This window comes from Eulemur rufifrons, chromosome 1 (assembly GCF_041146395.1).
Source record: "Eulemur rufifrons isolate Redbay chromosome 1, OSU_ERuf_1, whole genome shotgun sequence".
NCBI lineage: Eukaryota > Metazoa > Chordata > Mammalia > Primates > Lemuridae > Eulemur > Eulemur rufifrons.
Window position 1 is genome coordinate 103,519,147 of NC_090983.1, and position 19,061 is coordinate 103,538,207.

The 19,061-nt window shown below is 36.0% G+C and overlaps 1 pseudogene; it reads left to right on the plus strand.

Annotated features, from left to right (window-relative positions):
* The first annotated feature begins 9,261 nt into the window (after window positions 1-9,261).
* On the plus strand, window positions 9,262-9,703 carry LOC138387142 (non-histone chromosomal protein HMG-14 pseudogene; annotated as a pseudogene).
* Window positions 9,704-19,061: the final 9,358 nt, after the last annotated feature.

Sequence of the window (19,061 nt, forward strand, 5' to 3'; positions counted from 1 at the left end):
CAAATGTGTTCAAATTTTAACCCCTAAATCAACATATCTGAGGTTGGGAATTGGTCTATGTGTTTTGGAATACCCTCTACATAATTACAATGTATTACTTCCTCTCCCTCCCTGAAATTAATTAATCAATAAGAAACTATTCATGAAGAGCCTAATATGTACAAGAAACAGGGCTAGGTACTGGACAGTGTACCAAACTCACTCTGAGAAAGGTTGTATGCTCAAGGAGTTTGTTGTCTATTGGAAAAGCAGGAAAAGTATACTTTTAACTAATATGAAACTCTTCCAACTATATGCCGGGCATTGTACTAAGAATTTTACTTATATATCTCCTTCAGTCTTAAAAATCTAGTGAGGCAGGTAAAATTATTAAAATATTTTATAGATAAGAAAACTGAGGCTCAGCAGTGAGGTTTCTTATTAAAGATACATACACAAGAGCCCGAGGTGGGAGGATCACTTGAGGCCAGGAGTTCGAGAGCAGCCTAAGCAAGAGCAAGACCCTGGCTCTACAAAAAAAAATATGGAAAAATTAGCCAGGCATGATGGCATGTGCCTATAGTTCCAGCTGCTTGGGAGGCTGAAGCATGAGAATTGCCTGCGCCCAGGAGTTTGAGGTTGCAGTGAGCTGTGATGTCACCATTGCACTTACACTCCAGTACAAGCAACAGAATGAGACCTTGTCTCCAAAAAAAAAAAAAAGATGACAAAAAGATACAAAGCAGTATGAAAATACAAATGAGGAAGAGAGAAAGTCCTTTATGAGGAGAGGGCACTGAAGTTTGATCACTGATATTCTTGAGTTCTCAAATTTTTTTCTTCTAAAAAAATGAAAAACTTATTTGAAACTGGAATTCTTATCCTCTCTCTCTTGCTCTCTTAACTCAATAAGTATTTTGTTTTAATTTTTATTCTGGTACTTTCATTAATTTTCTTTCTTTACCCTAAATGTAGTCATAGATCAAAGATTAGAAACCCCAATCAGGTGTTTGGGGAAGTGCAGGCAGTTTACATGGCTGCAGGAGGCTGGGTGTAAACCAAAGAATGAATGAGAGATAGGAATGGGATAGGACTATATGTAGAATGTGTCTTGGTCTGACAATATTCAAATTTAAATATATTTAAAAGTAAATTTAAATGTGAGGGAGTCCTACAAAAGCTGTCTACTGGCAGGTGGCAAGTTCCAAAGCCTGTCTGACTGCACAGGGATGTTTCCAGAGCTTTTTCTAAGGTACTTGTTTCCTAACATCAATATAAATTCTTGTTTTCATTTTAAAATCCAGGCGTGTGTGTGTTTCTATTGTCTAACATGCTTCTGTGATAGACTTTTGGGTGAGGAGAAGAGAGTGAGATGTAGCCAGTAGGGTGTGATGAAAACAACAGCATGGAGATTCATGAAACCTGAATTTGATCCAGATGCTCCCATTCTCTGAGGATTTTCTCTTCTCTACTCATGCGTACAACCACTCAGTGGGGGAGAAGGTATTGAACATAGGTCTATCTGACTCCAAGCCCTAATTCTTTTCACTAGTTGAAGATGAAGCAGTTTATGGAAAGTTCTTTGTAGATTGAGGAAGGCTAAACTAACACAAATGACAAATTAAAAAATACCAAGAAGTCAAAGGTAGAGAAAGCTGAGTCACAGATAGCTCCAGGAAAGCCAGGGGTCTGTGGAGAAAACAAGGAAAGCTTCAAGAAGCTGATGACCTTTCAGATGAACCATAACAAATGAATAAGCTTTGATAGATGGAGTTTGGATGGAATATAACAGAAAAAACAGAATAAACAAATTGAGGAAGAACTATCTAGGCTATGTTCAAGGAACAGAAAACGGTACACTTTATTTGAAACTTATAGTAGGTATCAGGAACATAAGATAAAGCCATACAGGTGAACTAGATTAGAAACACAGCCTCAAAAGTTCATGAGCAGGTGTATAAGATGGCTGGATCTACTCTAAGAGCGGCAGTGAAGGACCGTTGTCACCATATTGGAGCATTGAGAGAGTGCCTTAGGTGTGAGACAGGAGAGGTCTGATGTGTGTGCGTGTGTGTGTCTGTGTGACAGTAGGACTTGAAAGACACTCCAATAGACACACCAGAAGCAAGATTTTGAGCTGCATAAATAAGAGCATACTGAATTCCCTTAACAGAGAAGTCAAAGGAACATCTATTTGAGTGGTTGAGGAGATTGAGAGGAGTTGATGAGATTTGTCTGTGACACATTGAACTTAAAATACCAATTGTAAAGATTCCTACAGGGAGCTGGAAACATATGTCTGGGCTTGGGGAGGGGTAAAGCCAGAGAAATATGTGAAAGAGTCTTCAGTACAGAGAAGTTGACTAAAATCCCCAAAGGCCTTGAAATTATCAAAGGAAAACTGTAGAAAGAGAAGATGGGTGATGATTAAACTTTGGGGATATATATGTTTAGGGGTTTAGAAGAGGCATGAGAACTAGAGAGGATAGCGAGATCCACAGCCTTGGAAAGGGAGGTGAGGATGGTGTTGTATTCGAGGAAGCTGAGGGAGGAGAGGGACTTACGTTGAGACTTGGGGCCAGCTGTTGCATTTGGTGACATTTGAATGCACAGTTTTAGCAATTGTGGAGGTGGAAACCAGATCGTAAGGGATTAAGTTTTTATAGAGTGGTGATGAGTCAAAGGCTAGGAGAAGAGCCTGATCTTTTAAGAATCCTGAGCATAAAATGCAGGGGAGATTAGAGCAAAGCTCACATAATTTGTAATATCAGGGAGTAATAGGAGTAATATGGATATGTTCAAGGACAGTGGGGTACTTGATAATAAATATTTTTATGTGATAAAGGACTTATGCAAGAGTTTAGGTGAGAAAGAGAATATCGGATTCAGAATAGAGCTTTCTACGGAGGGAGAATTAAGCTCTGTCCCCAAAGCCTTTTTCTGAAACAGGAAGGCAGTCTGTGTCCACCTTGACAAGTTTATTTTAAAATGGCTCGCTTGTTTGGAGAACATTTTCTGTCTTTCTCTCATGTACTTTCAACTTTTTAATTGAGAACACACACACACACACACAACGAGAGAGAGAGAGAGAGAGAGAGAGAGAGAGAAAGAGAACAGAAGACTCAGACTCTGAGACTGTAATATAATCCAGTAAATCCCAAATACCCTACCGTACCCTGGACAAGCAGAGCCTGTGTTGCTCAGGTAACTCAGACCTGGAGGACACTTGGAGTTCCTTGTTCTCAGAAACTTCACAGCAGAGAATGGTTTTTAGGAAACTGAGTTCAAGTAATGGTGTGGTCATCCTGCCTGGAGGGCTCTTGGCAGAAATCCTCGTGAGCAAACTCATTGCTAAGTATATATTGAAAGTGCTTGAAAATGCAACCTCAGTGGATGCAGAGAGATGAATCAGTGGTTTTACTCAGTATAGCTTCCCCTTCATCATCTGAGCTTTAAATAATTTGGAGAAAACGTCAAAATTTCCTTCCCAACCACTTTTAATATGATGAATGTGGTGCCTTATGGGGTGCTTGGGGTGGTCCCGGAATCATGACTGGCAATTCACCTTTATGCTGATCAGAGAAACACTCCTGATTCTAATGGGAGAACTGAAATTATAGCCAGTTTCCATCAGGTCAGTAGAGTGACACTAATTTTTGGTAATTGATGGCGAAGTAAACTATTGTTTTGTTAGGAATCTTTGGATGTCCTGGAGGTTTCCCTCTCTCCTAGTAAAGGCTATGGGTTAACTAGAGGTATATGTTAACTAGAGGGAGTTCTGTTTCCCTAAGGGCTTACCCTAGACCAGTAGAGCTCTGTGTATGTGTGCGTGCATGTACGTGCGTGTAAAAGTGTCATGTTTCTTTTGGTCCGGGTTTCACTTTCCTCTTAAGTGGTTGTCCTTCAGGGAGGCAATAAAAGATTGGCCTGTAGCCAGAAGAAGGGGGTAAGCAACATTCCATAGAGAATCTCAGTGTTTATTTTATCACTTTTTTTTTAAGGAAATCAATCATCAGACAGGCATGCTGTCGTGCACCAATGTCAACTTGAGTCTTCCTTTTCACTTGGTAGTATTTGGGTGATGTTTCCCAGATAAGGAACTTGGATGAGAGCCAACAAATGGAGGCTCCTGATCAGATCTCGAGTGTTCAGAAGCAGGAGGAATTGCAAGGACGTCGTGTGGACAGCTGGGGCAGTGCCTCTGTTGCATGTGCCTTATTGGAGAGACAAACAGATTACATCTTCCTGCCCCATCCTGCCATGAATGCCATCATTTGTCCACCTTTTATGTGTTTGTTTGTTTTGATGTTGTTTACTGTATCTTCTTTCTGAGAATCTTACAAAATTATTGACTCTTCTTTAGCTTATTTTTAAAGGCTCAGGAGTTTTTTTCTCTTTTGAACTTTCATCAGAAGTTTTATTTCACAATCCCTTTTCTTGACCTACAGGTGAACTTTCACAAAGCTGCCACAATTCTAGTGGAATTTAATTTAACGGATCCAGAACAGTTTTAGGATTGGATTCAACTACATGCTATGGAGTTCTGACCATGAGGTTTAATAAAATAAGGATTATTGTTTCTCACATAACAAAAAATATAGAAGTACACAGTTTAAGTTTATTGCATTGTTGCAAAAATATTATACATTTCTGAAGCTCCTTCTCTCTGTTCTGGTATCCTTGAAGTGTGGATGTGTGGATTTAGTCTCATGATTGTGTTACAACAGCAAGATGGCACAATTACTTCCAATCTTACTACCATCATTCATTTATTAGAAAACATAAAGAAACCACCGAGAGGAAGGAATAGTCTTATCTCATGAAAACTGCTTTCCCAGGAATTTCTTCCACGTATCTCACTAGTTAGATTGTGTCACATGAATACTTCTCAACGCAAGAGAGGCTGGGAAAGCCAGATTTCAGATGACTGTGTTACTAATCCAGAATTTCCTTAATAAGGAAGGGATTAGTGGAGTAAACAATATGGACAGCATCTTTCATAAGACCATCCCTCCCAAAAATGTTCTGTCTAAGGTTAGTTAATAGACAAAATGAAGTTTCATAAGAACACAGGGAGAAATAATTGAATAGAAACAAGTCAGATTAGATTAGATTATTTTGAGCAACAAACTGGATTAGACCCATCAAAAAGGTATGAGAACATAGTGATATTTATTTATTAATATAATTTGTAGCATATCACTTTTCTGTAGCATGTTTTGTCCTTAGCCTGAGGGAATTTACAGGAAAACCTACACTCTTTCATCCTTGATAGGAATTTCCTCTGAATTCTTACTCATTTCCTTGACTTCTGGACACAGTCCTTTTTGGTAGTGGCATTCAACAGGGAGAAGCCCTTTTATCTGATTCAGTTGGGATCAGAAGTTGTTCCATTATTTAAAAGTTTTATTTAAAATAAGAAATTATAATTATTATACATGACTTCCTAAAAACTTTTTTTAAAGTTTTTTTATTGTGGCAAAAAATATATAGCATAAAATTTAACATTTTAATCATTTCTAAGCCTTAAGTACATTCACATTGTTGTGCAATCATCACCGCTATCCATTTCCAGAACTTCTATGCTATCCCAAATAGGACATCTGTGTCTTTTAAACAGTAACTCCTCATTCTCTCCTTCCTCCAGCTTCTGGTAACTTCTGTACAACTTTATGTTTCTATGAATTTTTCTATTCTAGGTACCTCGTATGTGTGAAATTATACAATGTTTGTCTTTTGTGTCCAGCTTATTTCAGTTACCATATTTTTAGAGTTCATCCATGTTGTAGCATGTATTAGAATTTTAATCTTTTTTAAGGCTGAGTAATATTCCATTGTATATATATATATATATATATACCACATTTTATTTATCCATTCATCTGTTGGTGGACATTAGCATTATTTCTGCCTTTTAGCTATTGTGAATAATGCCACTATAAACATGGGTGTGTGTGTGTGTGTGTGTGTTTGAGTCATTGCTTTCAATTCTTTTGGGCATGTAGTACACCAAGTATACCTAGAAGTGAAATTACTAGATATATTACTGGTAATTACAATCAACATATAGAATCATTATTATATTCACAACTCTTTTTCAATTATAACTAAATAAAAATATTAAAGAAATGATATTTATGTGTATATATATAAAATTCCTAGACACATCATTTGAATGAACATCCTATACATTAACATACAAAAAATTTGGTATGATGACTGTGCTTGATTTTTGTTTTAATGTAGTTTGGATTGATCTTAATGTTATTTATAGGGAATAACATATATCTATAAAAGTTTCTATAATTTGTTTTAAAACACAATAGGCAGCAATAGAAGAAGAGATTTATTTAAAAGAAATTTCAGCAACCTCAAAAATATTCATTTTTTTTAACTTTTATCCAAAAGATACAAGTTTTAACAACCATCTTCCTTTAGAAACCTGGCCAGTTTAACTGAATAAGCCAGGTTCCAAAGTATATTTAACCAAAATGGTGTACCAGCCTGAATTAAATATTAAAAGCCACTCACTCACCCACAGTCACCATCTGGATACTTAGGAAGAGTCTTGATAGTGTATTAGCAAGACCACCTTTTTTTTTTCTACTTAGTCACATATTTAGTATGGGGCCCAGAATAAAAGAGGAGTTTGATCAGTAACAGTATATTAAATAATGTCTTCAATTTTGGATCATTTATTTTTTACTGCTTTTACTTTTTTCTAGATCCTTCTCTAAATCTCTTATTTCTTTCCCTATTCCAATGCTTTGTTACATTTTACCCTATTTCAAACTCTATTTCAGACAGTATCAAATATTTTCCAGTGTTTTACAATAGTACTGAATGGTCCCCTAGAAAAAAGAAAGTAATTAAATATCCTTAGCTATCATATTTGCTACCCAGATACTACTATCTTAGGTCAGACCACTCTGAAGATAAATGCAAATTAATTTTTTCATTGCCTCACAATTTAGAACTCTGACTGATGCAATCAAATAAGGTCCCACAGAGGTGTAGTTTAGTTGTTCAACTTCATTTTCTTTCAACAAAATATCTCCATAAATACCACAAGCAACCAGTCAGTTCTTATATTTTAATATTTTGTGGGGAAAAAAGTGTTCTACTTCATTATTGAAAATGTGCAGATTTTACAAAATGAAGAGAAAAAAATGAAAAATTAAAATGATTTTCAATGGGTCAATTTTACCCCAAACTGCTTAAGGATACAAAATAATTTATTTCAATTACTTCAAGCAATGAATAAAGGCACACCTGGTGCCCTTTCCAGGCCAATTCATTCTAGTTAACAGGTGTGAATTAATGTTTGCTAGCATTGATTTCCCAATGGGAGTCCTTACTTCACTTTTTTTCAGCTTCCCTACTAAATGAGCATGACTTCCTATTTCTATGAAAGTAATGAGCATTTCTTTCTCTACTGCAACTTGTTCAAATAAAGTGCACGTATTCTAAGTTCCAGGTACTCCCTAAGCACTGTATTGTAAAGTTCTTCTTTTAACTCAGAATAAGCTACTAAAATTGTCTGTAATGGTCCTGACCAATCAGTGCAACCTAATGCTCAACATTAACCAGTTATTTTTTTGTTAAGTTTTTATGTCAATGAGAATTAGTTTATTGAGTGGTTACCAGAAATCACCATCTAATTTGACTGCAAATTAGAGCCATAACCCTTATGTTCAGAGTGTGAGATTGTGAAAACCCAAGAAATTATTTTTTCTTCATCTTGGCTCAAAAGGACTATAAAGGAAAAAGTCTTCATTCTTCCATGCTCAGTTATCTACAGGTAAACTGGTATTGGATTGAATGGAAGATGCACAATTAATCTCAAAATTGTGATCTTTTAAACACTGACAACTTCTGACCATGATTCCTCACACAATATATTGATGTTAAACAAGACTTCCTTGCATATATTTCAGTTGGTTGGTCTCAGAGCAAGAAAGAGAAAAGGCTGTTACCTCACCAAAGGTAGATAATCAATTTTTCACTAAATCAGTTCTGCATTATATAATGAGGGAATAAATTGTTCCAACAAAGTAGAGGTCTATAGAGTGAGAAAAGAAATCTGTCACGCAGTCAGTTTAAATTAATAATTCAACACAATATGGTATAAACGGCAATCAATGGAGAATTAATAGTAATGCTTTTGACAGTTTGCAAAGTGATTTTGCTCAGTGCTTTAAACCATGTAGAGATCAACGTTTATAGTCCTTCAATTTATTCAGCAAACATTATCAAGTATCTCTGATGTTCCAGACACCATGCTGGTTGCCGTGGAGGGTGGAGCTGTGGCTCAGTGAACAGCTCAAGCCTGCTGTCCCTCAGGACTCTTTTTGTGCATTCCCAGTGATTTCAATTCATTGGTTATCTTGGCTTCAAGGACTTGCATCTAGGGTAGCGTCACCATCATTAGATTCCAGGTCCCATAGAATCCCCTTCTTTTAGTGTCTCGCTGATGTAGGTGCGGAATGGAATCTCAGACTAACCACATGTATGTACTAGACTTTATGAAAATTTGGCATGATGGAGGAGTTTTATCCCACGGGGAGGATAACAACTTAAGCATTAGATACATTTGCTCATAAATATTCCCCCTGTTGCTCGATTCATTTTCCTCACCTCCACACTCTTCTCTATTCCCTGCCCTCTCTCAGCAGTTCTCTCAAACCGATGCCAACATTCTCGTTTGTTCCTTATAGCGTCCTTTAGATGTTTCCTTTCAAGCCAACCTAGAGTCTTGTTTTTCACAACTTACAGCTTTTCGTGACCTTGTATTAATAAGATTCTCCTGTGCTCTTTTACAGTTAATTCTACACTATCCATTTATGGACCCAGAATAGAATTCAAATAGAGTTTCATGTTAACTAGAATCGTCCCATATTATGTGGTCTTTTGCGCCTGATTTCTTTTGCTCAAATAATGTTTTTTATATTCATCCATTACATTATGTCTATAGTGATTCATTTCTTTTTATTGGAAGTACATATTTTATATTGAAGTGTTACATCGTTTGTTGAAAAACTATTCATTCACTGTTATATTACATTGGCATCTTTACTGAAAATCAGTTGACCCTATTTGTGTGGTTAGTATAGGCCTCTCTATTGTGTTGAATTGATCTCTATGCTTATTCTTTTGCTAATACCACACTGTCTTGGGTTCTCCCACCGCCCCCGCTGCGGGTCTCAGCAGCTGGGCGGCCGGAGCAGGGCAGCGGCCAGGCAGCCCAGCTTCGCGAAGGCTCTCGGCGCGCCACGCGCCCGCAGGCCCCTGGCCCGCGCCCTCCCCGCCGCCAAGATGCCCAAGCGGAAGGTCAGCTCGGCCGAAGGCGCGCGAAGGAAGAGCCCAAGAGGAGACCTGCGCGGCTGGCAGCTAAACCTGCTCCTGCAAAAGTGGAAACGAAGCCCAAAAAGGCAGCAACAAAGGACAAATCTTCAGACAAAAAAGTGCAACCAAAAGGGAAAAGGGGAGCAAAGGGAAAACAGGCCGAAGTGGCTAACCAAGAAAGTAAAGAAGATTTACCTGCAGAAAATGGAGAAACTAAAACTGAGGAGAGTCCAGCCTCTGATGAAGCAGGAGAGAAAGAAGCCAAGTCTGATTAATATCATATGCCATGTCTTATCAGTGGTCCCTGTCTCCTTTCTTGTACAATCCAGAGGAATATTTTTATCAACTATTTTGTAAATGCAAGTTTTTTAGTAGCTCTAGAAACAATTTTAAGAAGGAGGGAATCCTACCTCATCCCATTTTTTTAAGTGTAAATGATTTTTTTAAAGAGGTTAAATCATTCACTGGTTGTTTATTCTTTGGTACAACCAGAAAATAGTGTGGGATATTGAATTATGGGAGGCTTTGACTGGCTTGGGTGTCAGCTTAGCATTCCATAGACGGGGGTTAGTTTTTATATCCTATAATATAAAGCATACTAAATGGCAATATGGAGTCCCAGGCCTGCATTTAATGTTTTGAACATTTTAAATTACTTCTATTCCCATGTTGTTTTTTAGTAGACTTGTTTCCTAAAGAAACCACTCCTTGATCATGGTTGTCTCTGTCAGAATTGCGTATACTCTGTAACATCTTTGGTCGTGGAGTCCTGTTTTCCTAATAACTTGGTTAATGTGCTGTGAAAGATTGAAAATTTGAGTATGTAGTATATATGATAATAAATTGTGAATTGGTGGGACTTATGTAACAGCTTATCAACATTTGAAGATACTGGTACTTGATATCTTCTTAAGGAAAATTTGCCTCCAAATTTAAAGCTAGAAAGTCACTGGAATAACTTTTAAAAAGAATTAAATGGCTTTTTAGATTTTTGGTACGTATGTTAAGAATTGTGTACAAATTGAAATGTCTGTACTGATCCTCAACACAACAAATAAAATCTCAATTGAAAAAAAAATACCACACTGTCTTGATTATTAAATCTTAAAATCTGGTAGTATATATCTCTTCTCTAACTAACTGTTTTCCTTAGTTAAAATGTTTTGACTATTCCAGGTTCTTTGCATGTTTCTATAATTATTACAATTAGCTTATCAATTTTTATAAAAAGGTAGCTAGTATTTTGATTGGGATTGAGTTCAATCTATAGATCAATATGTTGAAAATTGGCATGTTAATGGTATTGAGTCTTCCAATCCAGGAATATGGTATACCTCTCAATTTACTTGTCCTCAGTCATTTCTCTCAGTCATGTTTTGTAGTTCTAATATACATGTCTTGAATTTTGTCAAATGCTCACCTCTTGAGATGATCATATGTGCTTTATCCTTTATTCAGCTAATGTGCTGAATTATATTGATTTTTGAATGTTAAAATGAACTTTCATTACTGGAATAGACACGATTTGTTCATGGTGCATTATTCTTATCATATATTATTGGATTTTATTTGCTAACATTTTTATTTTTATTTATTTATTTCAGCTTATTATGGGGGTACGAATGTTTAGGTTACATATATTGCCTTTGTCCCGCCTGAATCAGAGCATCAAGTGTGTCTGTCGCCCAGACGGTGCACACTGCACCCATTAGGTGTGTATATGCACATTCCCTCCTCCCCACTCCTACCTGCCTAACGCCCCATGAAAGTTACTACTGTATGTGCATATAAGTGTTGATCAGTTAATACCAATTTGTTGGTGAGTACATGTGGTGCTTGTTTTTCCATTCTTGGGATACTTCACTTAGTAGAATGCATTCCAGCTCTATCCAGGATAACACAGGAGGTGCTATATCACCATTGTTTTTTGTGGCTGAGTAGAACTCCATGGTATACATATACTACATTTTATTAATCCACTCAGGTATTGATGGGCACCTGGGTTACTTCCACATCTTTGCAATTGTGAATTGTGCCGCTATAAACATTTGAGTGCAAATATCTTTTTTATAGACTGTCTTTTGTTCTTTTGGGTAGCTGCCCAGTTATGGGATTGCTGGATCAAATGATAGTTCTACTTGTATCTCTTTGAGGTATCTCCATATTGCTTTCCACAGAGGTTGCACTAGTTTGCAGTCCCACTAGCAGTGTATGAGTGTTCCTGTCGCCCCACATCCACGCCAACATTTGTTGTTTTGGGACTTTTTGTTAAAGGCCATTCTCGCTGGAGATAAGTGATATCTCATTGTGGTTTTGATTTGCATTTCCCTGATGATTAGAAATGTTTAGCATATTTTCATCTGGTTGTTAGCCATTAGTTTATCTTCTTTTGAAAAGTTTCTGTTCATATCCTTTGCCCACTTTTTGACAGGGTTGTTTGATTTTTTTCTTGCTGATTTTCCTGATTTTTTATGTAGATTCTAGTTATCACCCTTTTATCGGATGTGTAACATGCGAATATTTTCTCTCATTCTATAGGTCGTCTGTTTGATCTCATGATAGTTTCCTTGGCTATGCAGAAGCTTTTTAATTTGATCAGGTCCCATTTATTTATTTTTGTTGTTGCTGTGATTGCCTTTAGGATCTTCTTCATAAATTTTTTGCCTGGGCCAATGTCTTTAAGAGTTTTTCCTACATTTTCTTCTAGAATTCTTACAGTTTCACGCCTTAGGTTTAAGTCTGTTATCCACCGTGAGTTGATTTTTGTGAGAGGTAACTTTTTGATTGTATCCACCTCAGTGGGTAGGAAGAGGTAAGTCCTTGTGGCTTTGGTTTGTATTTCTGCCAATGTAAGTGCAAACTTTCACATGTTGAGCCACTTTTCATGTGCTTATTAACCATTCAAATATCTTCTTTGCTGAATTGTCTGTTCAAATCATCTGCCCATTTTTAAATTGGTTGCTTAAAAAATTATTGAGTTGTAAGAATACTCAGTATTGTAAATATGTTCTATATACAAAACCCTTATTGCATCAATGATTTGAAATTTCTTTCAGTGTGTGTGGTTGTCTTTGCACTTTCTTGTTGGTAGCTTTTTTTATGTCAGGATATTATGAGGGTACAAACATTTTGGTTACGTTTTATGTCTTTGCCTCACCCAAGCAAGGATTAGAGGCATGCCCTTCCCCTCTACAATGCTCACCACGTCCATTAGTTGTGAGTTTACCACCTCCCCAACCCCTAATCCCTGGAGAATATTTCTACCCTGTGAGCACCATAGTGTTGATCAGTTAGTGCTAATTTGATGGCGAATACATGTGGAGCCTATTCTTCCGTTCTTGTGATACCTCACTTTGGAGGATGGGCTCAAGCTCTATCCAGGATAATATAAGACGTGCTAGATCACCATCGTTTCTTATAATTTAGTAATATTCCATTGTATACATATACCAAATTTTAATAATCCACTCATGAATTAACAGGGACTTGGGTTGTTTCCACATCCTTGCAACAGTGAATTGTGCTGCCATAAACATTGCGGTGCAGATGTCTTTATTATAGAATGTCTTTTGCTCTTTTGGGTAGATGCCTAATAGTGCTATTGCTGGATCAAATGGTATTTCTATTTTTAGCTCTTTGAGGTATCTCCAAATTCTCTTCCACAGAGGTTGCACTAATTTGCAGTCCCACCAGCAGTGTAAGAGTGTTCCTGTCTCTCCACATCCTTACCAGCATTTGTTGTTTTGGGATTTTTTTTGATATAAGTCAGTCTCACTGGGGTTAGGTGATATCTCATTGTGGTTTTGATGAAGCCTAATTTAGCAATCTTCCCTTTAATTGATTGTGCTTTTGGAGTTGTGTCTAAGAAATCATTTTCTAACCTACAGTCACAAAGATTCACTTCTGTGTTTTCTTCTAAGAATGTTATAGTTTTAGCTTTTACTTTAAGGACTATGATTCACTTTGAATTATTTTTTGTGCATATGTGAGGTTGGAGCCTGAATTCATTCTTTTGCATATGGACATGTAGTTGTCCCAGAATCATTTTTTGACATCTAGTTCTTCGTGAGTAGGCTTTGGTAGTTTTTATTATTCAAGAAATTTGTCCATTTTATTTGTTATCAAATTTATTCATATTCATAACATTCATCATCCTTTTATTGTCTATTTAATTTGTACTGATAATACTTTTCTATTCCTAACATTGATAATTTTATTTATTGATTTTTTTTATCACTCTAGCTAGATTTTTATAACCTTTATTGATTAAAAAAATAACATATGGCTTGATTTTCTCACTTTGACATTTTGTATTTGATAGTTTTCTGCTCTTTTTTTGGAACTTCTTTGCTCTTTGCTTTTTTTCATAGCTTCTTAAGTTGGATACTTAGATCACTGATTTTGAAACTTCTTACTTCCTTAATAAATTTTAATTATAAGTTTCCCTCCAATTATTGCTTTAACTGCATGACACAAATTTTGACATATTCTGTTTTCATTTTCAGTTGGCTCAACATGTTCCCTTGTATATTCTTCTTTTACCTAGTGATTATGCCTAGGTTTGTATTTATTTTACAATTACTTGAGTTTTTCCAGATATTTTTCTGCATTGGATTCTAATTCAATTCTACTGTGGTCAGAGAACCTAGCTGTATGATATGAATATTTTAAACTTTATTTAAACTTGATTATGGCCTTGATTATTGACTTGATTATTCAGTCATGTGCCACGTAACAATGTTTTGGTCAACAGTGTACTGCATATATTATGATGTCCCTGTAAGATTATAATATCATATTTTACTATACCTTTTCTATTTTTAGATACACAAATACTTACCTTGTGTTTTATTTGCCTACAATATTTAATATAGTACCATGCTGTACAAATTTGTAGCCTAGGAGTAATGGGCTATACTATATAGCCCAGGTATATATCTATAATAGCCTATGCTATCTAGGTTTATGTAAGTATACTCTATGTTTGAACAATGAAAAAGTACCTAATGATGCATTTGTCAGAATGTATCCCCATTATTAAGTGACATATGACTGTAATCTATTTAGCTGAATACTTCATTCATGTATAGTTGAAAATAGTATGTATTCTTTTATCACTGTGTAAGGTGGTCTATGAATGTGAATTTGATGAAGTTGGTTTATATTGTTTTTCATATAATCCATTGATTTCCTTCTACATGTAGGTTCCAGATTGTTTTACTTTTCCCCATTTTAAATCCATCTCCCCTTCCTAACTGCCAGACTTAAAAATTTCAAGCTTCAGTATCAAACATGAGGACAACAGCCTTATAGACATTATTTATACAGCTCCCACAATTGCATGAAATCTCCTAATGGATCTGCTTCTTTGATTAACTTTGACTTTACACACCTGGCATCTCTTCATATTGTCTTGTCTCCTGATTTTCACTATTATTTGTTTTTATTGGACCCAATGTATCCAGAAAGTTATCTGTAGAAATAATTTGAGATGTAGCATGGATTTTCTTTTTAATGGTGCTTGGAAAGCATTAATACTATGGGATCATTGTAATCAAATTCAGGAATTAAAATAACTACTGAAATCGGTTCCTTATATCAGCTTGTTATGAGATAAACTTTGGAATATTAAAATTTTAAAGACTTTCTTTAAGCAGACAGTGAGCCATAAATCAGGAAGCTACAGTCTGCAAGCAGCTCAGAGCGCTACCAAAGGGACACAATGAGAAAGCTTTTATGAGATGGATGTAGAAACAAGGCAGAGAAAATATTTAATTGGTAAAAATGAAACAGTGGATTTAAAAAAAAAAAAACCTTTAGACAATTTAAATTTAGAGTTTATGTGAACAAAGAACAGTTCATGAATCAGGCAGCGTTCAGGAACTGAAGAGGTTCAGAGAGGGCTACTTTAGCAGCATAAGCAGTGGGCTTTTATAGGCTGAACATGAAACAAAGCAACAAAATTACTTGACTGGCTACAGCTAGGCATTTGCCTTATTTGAGTATGATCCCGTGGAAAGTTCCTAGGTATATAACTAGTGGCTGGTTGGCTATTTGTGATTGGTTAAGCTTAAGTTTTCTTTTATTATTTACTTTGAATTGGGTTTTGGTTTGAGTACATAGGAACCCAAGGTGCTGGAGCCATCTCAGCCCAATAACCTCCCAATTAATTCTTCAAACACCTTATTTGGATCAGTTCAGTGAAAAGTTTCTAGTTGGAAGTTACACTGGCAGTTTCTGATTGGTTAAACTTCAGTTTTGTTTTCTTAGAATATGACTTTATTCTGAATTGGGCTTCAGTTTGCTCCTGCAGGAACCCAGGGCACTGGAGCTGCCTTAGTGTAACGGCTTCCTAGTGAATTATTTCAACAGGCTGTTTACTTCCATTTTCACCTTACTCTGTGGGTGCAACCTCTCTGGGTTCTAGTTAGTAGTATTCACCAACACCCACTACACTTGATGGCCCTGGGTATTATTCTTATCCTGAGCTCATCAAGGCTGTCAGTTTCTCAGACTCTCAGCCAGTCTGGCATACTTTGTTTATATCTCTGATATTCTTTTCTCCTCCAGATAGTAGCCAAGTAATTGTGTCCTACCTTATTGGTTCTTTGCTGTCTCCTACAGATGATTTGACTTTTTTTTCTGGTTTTACTAGTTGCCATTAGTCAGAAGGTTTTGTTTTTTTTTTTTTTTATCATGTTTTGTATTTATTAAGAGTTAATTTATGACCTAACATAAAGTAGCTGGCCCACAAGCTTATACATAGAAGGGGTTAACTTAAAAACATAATCAAGCTTGATACAAAGAGACTCGTTTACAGCCCTACAGTGAGATTCCTCCCTCACTCTAAGTCCAAGGATTTCTATATATCAAATTCAGTTAGAAGTTTAAAACAAATTATTTAGCTCATTGTTACTGGAAACAGAAGTCTCATCTAGTTGAATTCATATTATCATTGTGTGTTATATGTGTCTTTCTAAGTGGTCGTATAGCTCTTATATTTTTCCAGGAGGGTATAAGTAAATTAATAAGCACGAATTCTGAAACCAGATTTGCCTGTGTTGTTTTCTTGACTATGTGACACTACTCATTAGCTATGTGCCATTGCCTAAGCTGTTTAAAAATCTATGCCTCATTTTCTTCATGAGATTGTTTTGAAGATTAAATGAATTAATATAAATTAAGCCCTGAGATTATTGTCTAGCACATTTTAAGTGCATGATGATCATTAGGCATTATTATTTGGTATAAGTTTATATTAAATCCAGCCTAACTTAAAGTAAAATCAATATTTGAATTCAAAGTAGTGGGCAAGGAAGATCATTTTAGTTTTATTATTTGAGATAACCTAGTGAACAGTTAATTTTAAGGTTTTACTAATTTGTTTGTTAACTTTAAATATGCTCCACCAAGAATTTCTAGATGCCAATGGTATATGTTCTACGTTCTTTTGAAAACAGAATGTATCGCACATAAGTTTTTTCATTTATTTCAACTAACTCTGTTCCCATGACTCATAATGCCTTGATTGCAGGTGTCTGAATATCTTCTAACACCTTACCGAATAGTAATGCAGAAGGTCAAAGACAAACCTTCATGTTACAGACTTTATTTATGTGTCTGCTTTCTGCCTTAGAAATTTATCAGGGGGGAAAAAACAACAACAAAACAAGCGCTTGTGTATTCTCTCAATTTTTTTCTCTTCCACGTAGACACTGAATATTTCTGATTTGAAGTGAGACTCATAATTCTTATCTGTCATGAAGAAAAGTCCTGTGCTTTCTTCTACCAACAATCACAAACATGAGAATCAGAGGTGGCTATGTCAGAAAATAGATATACTAGGAAACGTCTCAAAATGTGTTGTAATGAGCTGTAAAGAACAGAAAATAGAGATTAATGTCAATATTTCTTTCATTTTTTCTAATAGATGCTGTGTAGACAAGTACAATGGAAATAGTCATGTTGCTTATATGTTCTTATTTGCAAATATAATTTAGAGACTGAATTTTATAGAATAGTTTTATATTGAATAAACTTCTTGAAATTCAACAGAAATTTTCACTCCAGAAGAGCCCATCTGAAAACTTCTAAGTGTCTTTCAAACAATGAACATTTATTGAAATAAAGATAAAACCTATTATGGATCTTATGTGCAGTCCCAGGTTATTTGCACCAAAAAAATTAGGATTTGTTTCAAGTTCTGTACAAAATATGTATATTGAGAAATGCTAGCCTGAATGATTATGGATGGGAAATATTTTTGCAGTCACGTTGAAGAGTAAAGGCATATCTGAAATCACAAAGAGTTGAATGATCTGACATTTCCTTCAGTTTATAGCCTCTGCCAAACAAGTTTGTTATACTGACCTGGGTTTGCTATATCATACATGTGCAAGAACAATATTGAATAATGCCAGTTGGAACAATAGGTACTATTCATATAATTTCAACTTTATGTCTTTTCAAATGAAAAAAAAATCTTTTATTTTTTGGCATTCGTGAGACATCACTAGTGAAGAAACACTCCATTTTGCCCCCAAAATCTTTGTTTTTGTTGTAAAAGTTCCAAATCCTGGGAGTGATTATTTAGGGGAGACTTGTTTTGCATCTGAAGTGTCTGACAATTTATTGGGCCAATCAGTATTCTTCCAGTGTCATATGACAGACACACAACTGGGGAAAAAGAGAAGTGTTGTTTTGTTTTGTTTTGTTGCTCATTCAACAAATATGCAGGAAAATCATGGCCATAGCTGTGTCTGGGAAGTAACTGGGAAGAGGGTGTGGAAAACTCCAAGGCACTGTCCTTCAATTTTTTATCCTTCACTCTTTCTTGAGATATTCATTTTCTCCCTCCGCAAACTGGCACCCAGGTATGGCAAGTTGGAGCTCCAGATTCACATCGCCCAGTTTTTCCTTTCAGCAGACGCTGAAAGCTGCTTTCCTTGGTTTTATAACAAAAAATGTCACAGAAATGCTGCTTGATCCAGCTGTGTGAGGGACCCAGCCTTAGGCAATCACAATGTCCTGGGTAGGAAATATCACCCTCCCTTGGAGGAGGACACTTGTTGTCATCCTTTAAGAGAAGAGATGTCCACTGTGACTACGGGGCTTTCTGGTTCTTCACTTGTTTCAATTAACTATATTAAATGTGCATATGTTTCCTTTCATTATCTAATTCTTGTATACTTTTACATGTTTTCATTTTCTCAATTTCAGAAAAGTGCTTACGAGTTTTATACACGTTTGACTATTTTGTTTATTAAGTGACAATGTGATGATCTACTTTATTAGAACATTAAGAACTTGAGGAATGCTAATGTCAAAGCAGTAAGAATGTCACTGTGAATTTGGCTCTCACACCTTAAACTCGGGCATGGGAAGCTGCCTCACCCTTAGTGTGTGTTCCTGTGCTTTCTGCTCTCAGAGAACTGTCTAGACTTTGCTTGTTGCTTCTGGCAGTGTTATGAAACTTTTTAGATTACAAATATCTACTGGAAATCTTGTTAAAAATATAGGTGCAGTGGCCCTACCTCAGATCAACAGAAAAAAGAATCTATAGTCTCATAATCAGACAAGTCTGAGGACACTGTGGAAGAAGTATAGGATGTTTTAGGTGAGCTGGTGAATTACCTTGTCATTTTCTTGGTTAATGGAGATACCTTGCTTACTGGTAAATGCAGAGTTGCAGAATACAGATAGATTGAACTGGACTAAAGGCAAAGATTTGCTTTCTG